The 13,941-nt window shown below is 43.8% G+C and overlaps 2 non-coding genes across 2 annotated transcripts; one reads left to right on the forward strand and one right to left on the reverse strand.

Annotated features, from left to right (window-relative positions):
• Positions 1 to 6,093: 6,093 nt before the first annotated feature.
• Positions 6,094 to 6,168, reverse strand: Trnas-cga (transfer RNA serine (anticodon CGA)). Its single transcript has one exon. It is a non-coding gene; the product is annotated as a tRNA-Ser (tRNA).
• A 215-nt stretch (positions 6,169 to 6,383) lies between these two features.
• Positions 6,384 to 6,458, forward strand: Trnas-cga (transfer RNA serine (anticodon CGA)). Its single transcript has one exon. It is a non-coding gene; the product is annotated as a tRNA-Ser (tRNA).
• The last annotated feature ends 7,483 nt before the right edge of the window (positions 6,459 to 13,941 follow it).

Here is a 13,941-nt window from a genome sequence, read left to right on the forward strand (position 1 = left end):
CGCACAGAGACTTGGCCGCTGAGCTGCTCCAGCCGACTGACTCACTGCCAGTACTCCGCCAACATTTAAAACAAGTTGCCTGTGGAAATGAGACCAACTACTACAGTTTGACAAACACTTGCACGAAGACTTGAACGACACTAAGCAGTGGCTGTGCACTCAAGAAGATAAATCGGGAGTCGATTCAGACACACATAGCCAACCCATAAGCGATCGGCGAGTCAATTCACGTCGTCCGGTAGGCGGACCGACCGATGATCCACTCATGACCGTCCCCGGCTCAAGTGATGTGTGGCGGCAACGGTCGGGCGAGCCATGGACAAGAGGGCAGCTGCTCCCCATCGTAGAGGCCTTTAGTGTGCTGTTTCCACCTACCCGCTATCTATTTTTATACCTGGGATTCACAGTCAAGTAGAACTTGAAACGTCCCCTTTCAACAATTACACATGACTGTGCTTAAACTGACACACAATATTTTTTAGCGCAACGCAATCTGACTTTCAGAAATCCCTACAAAGGAATGGCACTGACTAACATTAACCTGTACCTTTCACAAATCACTTACCTCACAAAAATCTTCGTTACTCGAACTACTGCAATACAGCGAGCGCCACTACTGCCAGCTAAATAAAAGATTCAAACTACTGAAGGCACTAACTACTGATAGGCATAGTTAGCAAATGAAAGATGTTAATAGAGAACAAACAATGTATTTACCTTAACAGTCATAATATATATAGTAGTTCATGACATCCAGTATTACAAATTTCAAAACTCTGCCATCTCTCTCCTCACATCCACCACTGCTGGCGGCTCACCTCCAACTGCGCAACGCTACGCGCTGTTCACATCCAGCTGCCGCTGCCCAACACTACAATGGCAGACAACAATGCAAACTAGCTACAGACTGCACACAGCACAGCCAGTGATTTTCATACCGAGCGCTACGTAACGCTGCCGATAAGAAAACATAAACAGCCTACTTGCAAACTTTATAAAAAACGTCATATTTACGCTAGTGACTGTAACACTTCCTTTATTTCACGATTGCAATTTTGGCCGTAGGCCATTACCAAGTGCAGATTTTTGTGGCTTTAAGCCATGTCAACTTTTAATGAACTGACACATTTATATGTCGTTGTCATTACTATTACACTACTGGCCATTAAAATTGCTACACCACGAAGATGACGTGCTACAGACGCGAAATATAACCGACAGGAAGAAGATCCTGTGATATGCAAATGATAAGCTTTTCAGAGCATTCACACAAGGTTGGCCCCGGTGGCGACACCTACAACGTGCTGACATGAGGAAAGTTTCCAAACCGATTTCTCATACACAAACAGCAGTTGACCGGCGTTGTCTGGTGAAACGTTGTTGTGATGTCTCGTGTAAGGAGGAGAAATGCGTACCATCACGTTAACGACTTTGATAAAGGTCGGATTGTACCCTATCGCGATTGCGGTTTATCGTATCGCGACATTGCTGCTCGCGTTGGTCGAGATCCAATGACTGTTAGCAGAATATGGAATTGGTGGGTCCAGGAGGGTAATACGGAACGCCGTGCTGGATCCCAACGGCCTCGTATCACTAGCAGTCGAGATGACAGGCATCTTATCCTCATGGCTGTAACGGATCGTGCAGCCACGTCTCGATCACTGAGTCAACAGATGGGGAAATTTGCAAGGCAACCACCATCTGCACGAACAGTTCGACGACGTTTGCAGCAGCATGGCCTAACAGCTTGGAGACCACTGCTGCGGTTACCCTTGACGCTGCATCGCAGACAGGAACGCCTGCGATGGTGTACTCGACGACGAACCTGGGTGCACGAATTGAAAAACGTCATTTTTTCGGATGAATCCAGGTTCTGTTTACAGCATCACGATGGTCGCATACGTGTTTGGCGACATCGCGGTGAACGCACATTGTAAGCGTGTATTCCTCATCGCCATACTGGCGTATCTGCCGGTGTGATGGTATCGGGTATCATTGGTTACACGTTTCGGTCACCTCTTGTCCGCATTGACGGCACTTTGAACAGTGGACGTTACATTTCAGATGTGTTACGACTCGTGGCTCTACCCTTTATTCGATCCCTGCGAAACCCTACATTTCAGCAGGATAATGCACGACCGTATATTGCAGGTCCTGTACGGGCCTTTCTGGATACAGAAAATGTTCGACTGCTGCCCTGGCCAGCACATTCTCCAGATCTCTCGCCAATTGAAAACGTCTGGTCACTGGTGGCCGAGCAACTGGCTCGTCACAATACGCCAGTCGCTACTCTTGATGAACTGTGGTATCGTGTTGAAGCTGCATGAGCAACTTTACCTGTACACGCTATCCAAGCTCTGTTTGACTCAATGGCCAGGCGTATCAAGTCCGTTATTACGGCCAGAGGTGGTTGTTCTGGGAACCGATTTCTGAGGATCTATGCACCCAAATTGGGTGAAAATGTAATCACATGTCAGTTCTAGTATAATATATTTGTCCAATGAATACCCGTTTATCATCTGCATTTCTTCTTGGTGTAGCAATTTTAATGGCCAGTAGTTTACATACATATATAACAGCGTCACGAATGTATTTAATAGTTACCACAACGATATATAAATGTGTCAGCTCTTTTTAAGTTGACATGGCTTACAGCCACAAAAATATGCACTTGATAGTGGCCTAAGGCCGAAATTTGCAATCGTGAAACAAAGAAACTGTTACAGTCACTGGAGTAAATGTGATGTCTTTTTTACCCGCTAGCTCCTCTGCGATTAACGGTGCACAGGGTGATAAGAACAGATTTTAGTTGTTTATTATAGATAAAGTACGTCAGATACTAATACATTCAGCATGTTACTGCACAGATGAAGGTTCAAAGTTGTATATTCGCACTGACGCTATACCGTACAATCAATATGAGGACCACGCGTTGCTCGAGAAGCATCGAAACAATGTCCGTTACATGCCACGCACGAATCAACAGACGTTTATTGAATCGACAACTTCAACAATTCGTATTCTCTTCTCTTAAAGAGCAGCTGCCATAGGTGGGTTCAAATGGTTGCAATGGCTCTGAGCGCTATGGGACTTTAACGTCTGAGGTCATCAGTCCCCTAGAACTTAGAACTACTTAAACCTAACTAACCTAAGGACATCACACACATCCATGCCGAGGCAGCATTCGAACCTGCGATCGTAGCAGCAGCGCGGTTCCGGACTGAAGGCGCCTAGAGCCGCTCGGCCACAGCGGCCGGCTATAGGTGAGATAAAGACTGTCCTTGATGTGTCCCCCCAGAAAAGAATCGCAGGGTATGACGACTGGTAACCTGGGAGGCCAGAAGCAATGAACAAGATTTGTTGGCCACCTCTTTGAGTCCAACATTGTGGGGTGATGTTGTTAAGACAACGCCAGACCTCGGGACGAAAGTGAAGCAGTGCGCCCCATGCATAAAAATCAAATCATCCGTATCCTCTTGAAGTTGAGGAAACCAACAATTTTGTAGCATGAAACTTCCTGGCAGATTAAAACTGTGTGCCCGACCGAGACTCGAACTCGGAACCTTTGCCTTTCGCGGGCAAGTGCTGTACCATCTGAGATGCTCAGATGGTAGAGCACTTACCCGCGAAAGGCAAAGGTCCCGAGTTCGAGTCTCGGTCGGGCACACAGTTTTAATCTGCCAGGAAGTTTCATATCAGCGCACACTCTGCTGCAGAGTGAAAATCTCATTCTGGAAACATCCCCCAGGCTGTGGCTAAGCCATGTCTCCGCAATATCCTTTCTTTCAGGAGTGCTAGTTCTGCAAGGTTCGCAGGAGAGCTTCTGTAAAGTTTGGAAGGTAGGAGACGTGGTACTGGCAGAAGTAAAGCTGTGAGTACCGGGCGTGAATCGTGCTTCGGTAGCTCAGATGGTAGAGCACTTGCCCGCGAAAGGCAAAGGTCCCGAGTTCGAGTCTCGGTCGGGCACACAGTTTTAATCTGCCAGGAAGTTTCATATCAGCGCACACTCCGCTGCAGAGTGAAAATCTCATTTTGTAGCATGTCTACCTATGACATTTCTGTCACACTTTCCTGCACAAAAAAGAGTCGTCCATAAAATTTGTAAACAGAAGCAGCACAAATTACATTCATTTTCGGGGAGTCTCGTTCACGGTCGACGATGACGCCGGGATATTGTGACCACTAAATTCTTACATTATGGCGGTTTACTTTACCTGACAATAGAAACACGGATTCGTCCGAAAAGAAGAGCCGTTCGAAAAAAAGTGTCCTACGCCATATCCTGCAGAGCTGAAATGCAAAATTCGTACCTCCTGTCATGGTGGCCGGGACGCAGTGCAGTAACTGCAAGGCTTCATATGCAGGCGTCGTTTGAAAACGCGCCACACCGTAGTTTGAGGGAGTTGAAGTTTCTGGCCTGGCCGTCTTGTCAACGCTCCATATTTCATCAGATACGCGAGGCCGACCAGAGCTCTTTCCTTTGCATGTGCAGCCAAATGAGGAAGTTGTGGTGTCACCGCCAGACACCACACTTGCTAGGTGGTAGCTTTAAATCGGCCGCGGTCCATTAGTACATGTCGGACCCGCGTGTCGCCACTGTCAGTAATTGTAGACCGAGCGCCACCACACGGCAGGTCTAGAGAGAGACGTACTAGCACTCGCCCCAGTTGTACGACGACTTTGCTAGCGACTACACTGACGAAGCCTTTCTCTCATTTGCCGAGAGATAGTTAGAATAGCCTTCAGCTAAGTTCATGGCTACGACCTAGCAAGGCGCCATTAACCAATTCTAGAGAGTCTCACTTGTATCGTCAAGAATGCTGTATACAAATGATGGATTAAAGTTAAGTATTCCAGCAGCTACGTACTTTTCTTTATAGCATTCATTACGTATCCTGTTTCAGACTTAACGCAAGCCGGCGTGAATTGACGCGTGCCCTTTCGGCTTCCTCGCCTTGTCTAGACACAACAGAAGTTCTCCGAAAAATTGGCGAGGGAACTGTCTACGGAAAACACTGACAAGGGAAGCACGGACAGGATTATACGACATATGTTAAGACATCAGGGAATAAGTTCCTTGGTAGTAGAAGGAGCGTAGAGGAAGACAGAGATTAGAATACATCCAGCAAATAATTGAGGACCTAGGTTGCAAGAGCCACTCTGAGATGAAGAGGTTGGCACGGGAGAAGAATTCGTGGCGGGCCGCATAATACCTATCATAAAGATTGATAACTCAAAAAAAAAATGCTTTTTCAGTTTCTAGAAAATATTTTAGCTTTCGCTTGCTATAAAAGAAGTTATAATTGTATACCGGTGACCACATTTTTATGAAAACTGCATATTATATTGGCAGTTGACGACGACATGAATATACAAGAGACCTCTAGAGGCACTGAATGTCAACATGTTCTCCAGTAACTTCGCCACGTGTCGGTTCAGCGATGCTCTCGTATCAGTGATGTATTCTGCGACTTGCAGTGTGGGACGGATGCGCTTGACGGAGTACAACGTAGATACTGGTTTTAACTTTGACCTTTAGTGAGGTATGTGTAATAATAATTTACTGTCTTTATGGTATTTATGAGATTGCACGCCATATTTTGTAATTTAATATGCTTTACATTTCATGTACGCTATTCTCAAGTCAGATGATAGTAACTCTGTTTTACCGCAACCGTTCATCGTAAATAGAGGTTTTAAAAGGCAATCTTCGGTGAGAAATTGTGTTCAATGCAATTTTGTCATATGATGACATGATGGAGACCGTGGCTGTTGTTTGAAGACAAATGTTTATTGTGTTGAGACAGCAACCAGCCACAAATTTGCTTTCAGTTCCTTTATTCAAAGGTTTCGAATCGCTGTGGTTCATCATCAGACGGTTTACACGCTTTCCTTATGACATGTGGTGTGTTTTTTACAGATTAATTGTCTTAAAATATAAATAATACATAATTATAAGCACACCATACACAAATGGTTGCGTTACAGATTTTCGTTGCATGTGACTTACGTGAAATTTCGGTTTGGAATGTTTGTTTTATAACATTCGTCCAACAGATGTCAATATGAAACTTCCTGGCAGATTAAAACTGTGTGCCCGACCGAGACTCGAACTCGGGACCTTTGCCTTTCGCGGGCAAGCGCTCTACCAACTGAGCTACCGAAGCACGACTCACGCCTGCTACTCACAGCTTTACTTCTGCCAGTACCTCGTCTCCTACCTTCCAAACTTTACAGAAGCTCTCCTGGTTCGCAGGAGAGCTTCTGTAAAGTTTGGAAGGTAGGAGACGAGGTACTGGTTCGCAGGAGAGCTTCTGTAAAGTTTGGAAGGTAGGAGACGAGGTACTGGCAGAAGTAAAGCTGTGAGTACCGGCCGTGAGTCGTGCTTCGGTAGCTCAGTTGGTAGAGCGCTTGCCCGCGAAAGGCAAAGGTCCCGAGTTCGAGTCTCGGTCGGGCACACAGTTTTAATCTGCCAGGAAGTTTCATGTCAGCGCACACTCCGCTGCAGAGTGAAAATCTCATTCTAGATGTCAATACATTCCCACTGCATTCTTATTGTTGCACACGTAAATGTTTCTCACTGAACAATTTAGATTTGCCACTGAGAACATTTCTACCACGCACCTCATGTTTTGATACATACAAAGAACTTACAAACATTTGAGTATCAAAGATGCTATGATATATCGTAACATTTGAAGATGTCCTATGTTTGCAAAGGATCATATATGCACTTACGCAACGGAAATGCCTTTTACACTGGTGCAGATACATTGATATTTTGAGTTGATACTGTTACATTAATTATAAAGTTGGTTTTCTTTAGTACTGTATAGTTAAAATAGTACATTATTTAATTACATTTAGCATCATGAGAATTATAGTAACATATAAATTTGCTACTTGATCTGCAGTTAGGCATACTAATATTATTTGCTTTGGAGGTTGGAAAATAATTTTTCGAAATTTTTCAGGAAAGGGGTGTTAGCTAACTCTGTTTGTTCATTATGGATATAGTCTGGGGTGCTGTTTTTGTGTGTTTGTATATCTATTTCTTCTAATACATTCATAGTGCCCCCTTTTTCTGCTCCTCTGCTTCTCAGTGACAAATCTAAAGAGTTCAGTGAGGAAAATTTACGTGTGCAACAATAAGAATGCAGTGGGAATGTATTCACATCTGTTGGACGAATGTTATAAAACAAACACTCCAAACCGACATTTCACGTAAGTCACATGCAACGAAAATCTGTACCGCAACCATCTGTGTATGGCGTGCTTATAATTATGTATTATTTATATTTTAGGACAATTAATTTGTAAAAAACACACCACATGTCATAAGGAAAGCGGGTAAAGCGTCTGATGATGAATCACAACAATTCGAAACCGGTAACAGTACCCTTTGAATAAAGGAACCGAAAGTAAATTTGTGGCTGGTTGCTGTCCCAACACCATCAACAATTGTCTTCAAGTTGGGTATTTCAAGAATGCCCCTTGTTACTCACAAGCGAAACTCCCCGTCGCTCCCCCCCCCCCCCCCTCCGCCGCCCCTACAGATTTAGCGGTAAAATGACCCACTGGATACCACCCCGTCAAGAACTGAACACAGATTAGCATGAAAACAGGAAGAACGTGTACTGAATTGTGAAAAAAAAAAGAAAAAGCGAAGCAATGAAAGGTCCAAGCTTAAAAAGCGCACTATTGGACGAGTTTAAATAGCCATGACGTCGTTGCTAAGTGGTCACGGTGTTGCACTATTGAGCGGAAGAATTAATTGTGGTCACGTGGTTAGCGTTCGTGCATGGCAAGAGGGTCGTTGGCGTGGCGCTGATTCGAATCCCGCTAATATTTGAGTGTGTTCGGCCAGACACTTGGCTGGTCTCTGTAATTAAAAACTCAGTGAAGGGATCAACAACGAACTTCAACCGATGTTACGCGACGTCCGCTACGACCAAATACAACGAACAATAACGAGTAAAATGCAAAAATAAAAAAAAAATTTAAAAAGCGGACAAGCCATGTTGAAAACTCCCTAGTGCCATTTTTTTTTCATCCACAACATTATGAACTGTCCGCCCAGTCACTGACATGTTTGTTGTCTTTCTGTATTCTTGGCAGTGGTCATACTATACACTAGTTATAGAATGTGTGTCATGTGGAAAGAATACGTTACCGTCGCGAGTAAATGTCACGAATAGTGAGTGACAACAGGTAAGATGCCACATAGTCGTCTCACAGAAATGGAAACAACAAATAAACGGATGTGGACCGTGTTACACAAAGGAATTCAAGAGATAAGACTCCCAAAAAGCAACACAACTTCAAAAACGTTAAAAACGTATGTTTTGACAGTGCACAGAGATACTGTGTGATTGTGAAACTGTTGTTCCTTTGTTGCAGCTTATCTACATCTACATCAACATCCATACTCCGCAGGCCACCCGACGGTGTGTGGCGGAAGGTACCTTGAGTACCTCTATCGGTTCTCCCTTCTGTTCCAGTCTCGTATTGTTCGTGGAAAGAAAGATTGTCGGTATGCTTCTGTGTGGGCTCTAATCTCTCTGATTTTATCCTCGTGGTCTCTTCGCGAGATATACGTGGGAGGGAGCAATATACTACTTGACTCCTCGGTGAAGGTATATTCTCGAAACTTCAACAAAAGCCCGTACCGAGCTACTGAGCGTCTCTCTTGCAGAGTCTTCCACTGGAATTTATCTATCATCTCCGTAACGCTTTCGCGATTACTAAATGATCCTGTAACGAAGCGCGCTGCTCTCCGTTGGATCTTCTCTATCTCTTCTATCAACCTTATCTGGTACGGATCCCACACTGGTGAGCAATATTCAAGCAGTGGGGGAACAAGTGTACTGTAACCTACTTCCTTTGTTTTCGGATTGCATTTCCTTAGGATTCTTCCAATGAATCTCAGTCTGGCATCTGCTTTACCGACAATCAACTTTATATGATAATTCCATTTTAATTCACTCCTAATGCCTACCCCTAGATAATTTATGGAATTAACTGCTTCCAGTTGCTGACCTGCTATATTGTAGCTAAATGATAAAGGATCTTTCTTTCTATGTATTCGCAGCACATTACACTTGTCTACATTGAGATTCAACTGCCAGTTCCTGCACCATGCGTCAATTCGTTGCAGATCCTGCTGCATTGCAGTACAATTTTCCATTTATGTGACAAACTTTCATGTTTCCTTGGGATTGATCACATTCACATTCATCTTCTTCTTAAGTTGCCAATCCTAAGATTGATTTGCAGCAGCTCTCCATTCAGTGCGATTGTCGGCCAGCCTCTTCAATTCCGTGAAACTTCCGCATCCTAGGTCCTGCATTATCTGGCTTATGTACTTTCTTCTAGGTCTGCCTCTTGCCCTTTTGCCCTCCACAAGGCCTTCCGTTATAGTGTGGAGAAGACTTTCATGTCTCAGAATGTGTCCCATCCATATATCTCTCCTCTTCTTGATCGTCTTCCAAAGAACTGGAACTTCCTCCGCTCTCTGCAGGACTTCTTCATTTGTCATCCTGGCCGTCCATGGAATTTTTAACATCCTTCGCAGACACCACATTTCGAATCCTTCAATCCTTCTTCTTTCGTCCTCTCCAAGTGTCCAGGTTTCGCTGCCGTAGAGAAGCACACTCCCAACAAAGGTCTTTATTAACCGCTTCCTTAACGACAGACTTATCATATTTGATGTGAGGAGTCCTTTCCTTTTATAGAATGCAATCTTTGCCTGATTTATTCTACTTATTACATCTTTCCTACTACGACCATCTGATGTTATTCTGCTTCCCAAGTAGACAAAGTCTTGTATTTCTTTCAGCTTCTCTCCATTCAGCCTTATATTCGTAATTGCTTGATTATTTTGTTTGCTTGCAACTAAGATTTTTGTTTTTGACTTATTAACTTTCATGTTTTACCGTGTAGCAAGAGTGTTTTCCATTTCCTCCAACACTACTTGTAATTCTTCCTCATTTTCCGCTAGGACAGCAATGTCATCCGCAAAACGCAGCATATCAACTATATTTCCCTGGATCCTGATTCCATTAGCTTGTCCTAACTTTTCTCTGACCTCGTCCATTGCTTTCTGTATGTACATATTAAAGAGGACAGGGGAGAGTGCACATCCCTGTCTCACACCCTGTTTAATTTTTGCTTGTTGTTGATGTTCCCCACATCTCACTATTGCCACCTCTTCTTTGTATATGTTCCATATCGTTCTCCTGTCCTTATACTTAGCTCCAGTTTCCCTCAGTTTTCCCTCACATTCATGCGAACACCTAAATCGGGCAAGGATGCATATGTCACTCACTTACCAGGCGCACAAAGTAGGTGCGTCGGTTAGAGATTCCTGTCGTATGACACACGTACTGGCACTAATGCCGACAAGTTTTCCGGTGGAGCATTCGGTTGACTTGTCGCCTTGACATCAACTGTTTACGCTTCCCATTCGAAAGCCACTTCCTTTCCGCTGCTAATAGCGTAGTTGTGCAGAATTAACTGCCGTTATAGGTCCCTTCCTTACACCTCGCTATTGCAAACGAACGTTACACCACGACGCAATCACAAATTTGAATAGAGCGAAAAGGGGAGAAAAAAAGGAATTTGGTGCGAGGGAGATTTGACCATGAGTAGCCCGTACGGCAGTCCAAGACTGTGATAACTTAACTCCCACGCCGTTGATGCTACTCTATACTGTACTTCTTACCTTTGTTTCTGTTTTGCTTTCTTTTTTGTCACTGTTCAGTACGCCTTCTTCCTGTTGAAACGTCCCCTTATAACAATTATACATGACTGTGCTTAAACTGACACACAATAGCCGGCCGAAGTGGCCGTGCGGTTAAAGGCGCTGCAGTCTGGAACCGCAAGACCGCTACGGTCGCAGGTTCGAATCCTGCCTTGGGCATGGATGTTTGTGATGTCCTTAGGTTAGTTAGGTTTAACTAGTTCTAAGTTCTAGGGGACTAATGACCTCAGAAGTTGAGTCCCATAGTGCTCAGAGCCATTTGAACCATTTTTTTGACACACAATATTTTTAGCGCAACGCAATCTGACTTTCAAAAATCTCTACAAAAGAATGGCCCTGACTAACATTAACCTATACGTTTCACAAATCACTTACCTCACCAAAAATCTTCCTTACTCGAACTACTGCAATACAGCGAGCGCCACTACTGCCAGCTAAATAAAAGATTCAAACTACTGAAGGCACTAACTACTGGTAGCGATAGTTAGCAAATGAAAGATTTTAATAGAGAACAAACAATGTATTTACCTTAATATCATCAAAAGTCATAATATATGTAATTTCAAAACTCCGCCATTTCCTTCCCACATCCACCACTGCTGGCGGCTCACCTCCAACTGCGCAACGCTACGCGCTGTTAACATCCAGCTGCCCAACACTACAATGGCAGACAACAATGCAAACTAGCCACAGACTGCACACAGCACAGCCAGTGATTTTCATATACAGCGCTACGTAACGTTGCCAATAAGAAAACATAAACAGCCTACTTACATAAAGAAAACATAAACAGCCTAGTTACACTGTTTTCAAGCCTGATATGTGTTCAGTTTTTGACGAGCTGTCCACCCGGCCTCTGTACCACTAAATCTGAGCGATGGAGAGTTTCCCCGGTCAGCAAGATAAAGTTAACTGATACCTGATACCTGTTCCATATACTGGGACGATAGTTGAAAAGTCTGCAGCGCGACATTTATCGAACGCTTTCGCAAATATGGAATGCGCCTGTATCCTTTCATCCGCGTTTTGCAGGGTATGGTGTAAGAAGGGGCAAGCAGATTTACGCACGAGTCGTGATTTCTTAATCCGTGCTGATTTGCGGACAGGATATTTTTCTCTCTCTCTCTGGTAATTTTGTCGTTTTAGACCTCAGGATACTGTAGTGTAACGACGTAAGTTCTTTATAAATGATTTTCTTTCGACATACGACCATGTGTAGACTTCGTCACCTACGTCAGTTACAACCCACTTCAAAATTATTTATATTCTTCTTAAATTGTCTCAGAATGGTTCTTGAACGAAACTGTAAAACATCATTTGAGTCGTATGCGCAGAATTTCGTCACTGGGGCCAATTGGTTTGCGTGAACTTTTTCAATTTTTGACGTCGTTTGTTTCTCCTCAGAAATTATATTGATACACTTTATCTTGATTTAATCGATATTAGAACCACATGAAATAAACTTTGAGATTCAAAGTCGCGATGAACACTGTCAAAATTCAATAATCTCGTCAAATATATTATTAATTCATTCACATGATTCTTCATAAATAAATCCTCAGAACACGTATTTCAACTTTAATAGCATCCACCAGTTTATTATCTTCCTACATACAGACGCGAACCTGAGCCTTGACAAGATAGGACTAACCATTTTCAATAAGATTAAACTTCCTATGATATCATTGTTGTACAAAACATTACAAAAAATTCATTTTCAATTTTTAGAAGCACGACGCAACAAATCGGTTTCATAATCTTCTGTTGCTCTTTGGCTGTCGACCCGCGACGTATAGTGGCCAGCAATTTTCTCTCTGGTCCCGGAAGCGAAGATGCTGTCTCCGTTCGTTGCGCCGCCCTCTCCGTACATGAAACATAAAAAATAAATACAAAAACTTTAGACAATTCACAACCATTACAAAACATTACAAAAATACATAAACAAAAACTAAATTAAACTTATATTCACCTGCAAACTGGGCTGACACTGGTGGATGGCTGACGCTTCAATTTCGCGTCCCACTACAATACGCTCAAGAATCCTGCAGTAAATCGACGTCAGGGATATTGGGGACAGCCGTGCAGACCACGCGCCACTGCAGAACTGGGACACGGCTGGCGCCCCAGCGCAACCGGTCGATGTCTGTGTCGGCGCTCCAAGAGAAAATGCTGGCTGCAGCGGAGCACTATAACACCCTCTGCCTCACCTCTCCTCCTCCTCCCCCCCCCCAGGTGCCGCACCTTTAAGGCTATCAACAAACCAGCAGAAGACCTTTTTCTTAAGGAAAAAAAAATCAGACTAGTTTCAAGCAGCCCGCCACGAGTTCTTCTCCTATGCCAACCTTTTCATGTTTTCAATCGCACAGTAGCATTTGCAGCCTGCGTCTTCAATTATCTGCAGGACGTATTTCAGTCTAACTCTCCCTCTACAGTTTCTGCTTTTACAGCACCCTCTAGTACCATGCGACTTATTTCCTTGAAACACCCCGCCCGTCACTTATCTGGTTTTGGCGCGTGTTCACCCCAGCTAGTTGACTAACAGATCAACAGAGAGTGCAAAATTGCCGCAATATCGGATAACGCAAAGAAATTAATAAGGCCTTGTGACTCCTGATTGAACTGCAGTGGCAGTGTTGACATTAATTGATTCAGAATTGATCCCTTCAATTAAAAAGGGGTGCACATTGATGTTATATTCAGCTGTTGAACACCAGATGCAAATGTTGAGCATAAAATTAATTAAGAAAGTTACTTGGGATTTCAACTACTTGATTGAAAACAGATGCAGTCGATTAGCACAAATTTATTTTAACTCACGACCTTCAATCATTACATTACACGACTCTCCTAACAGGCAGTGGGAATAAATTGCGTTTACATGGAGTAAATCACGATGAATCAAAATTAATTCCTACCGACTGACCCAGGCGTAATGCGAAGTGTGAGAAGAATTCTACAATACGCGGCCCATGAAACCCTCGTGGAAACTTTCCCAACGTGATCCAACAAATTAATCAGTGGCCTAACTCAAGCCAGAGCGGGCGCAATATCACCGAATACAGCGTGGCGGAGCGGCGTCGTTGTGTGGACATCGGCCGGCCTCGTGGTGCTGGAAGGCTGCGTTCGTCTATTCACTCCTAGCTGTCTTGCTCAGTACATAGCTGAACCAAAACTTTCTA

The sequence above is a fragment of the Schistocerca cancellata genome, chromosome 10 (genome assembly GCF_023864275.1).
Source record: "Schistocerca cancellata isolate TAMUIC-IGC-003103 chromosome 10, iqSchCanc2.1, whole genome shotgun sequence".
Lineage (NCBI taxonomy): Eukaryota > Metazoa > Arthropoda > Insecta > Orthoptera > Acrididae > Schistocerca > Schistocerca cancellata.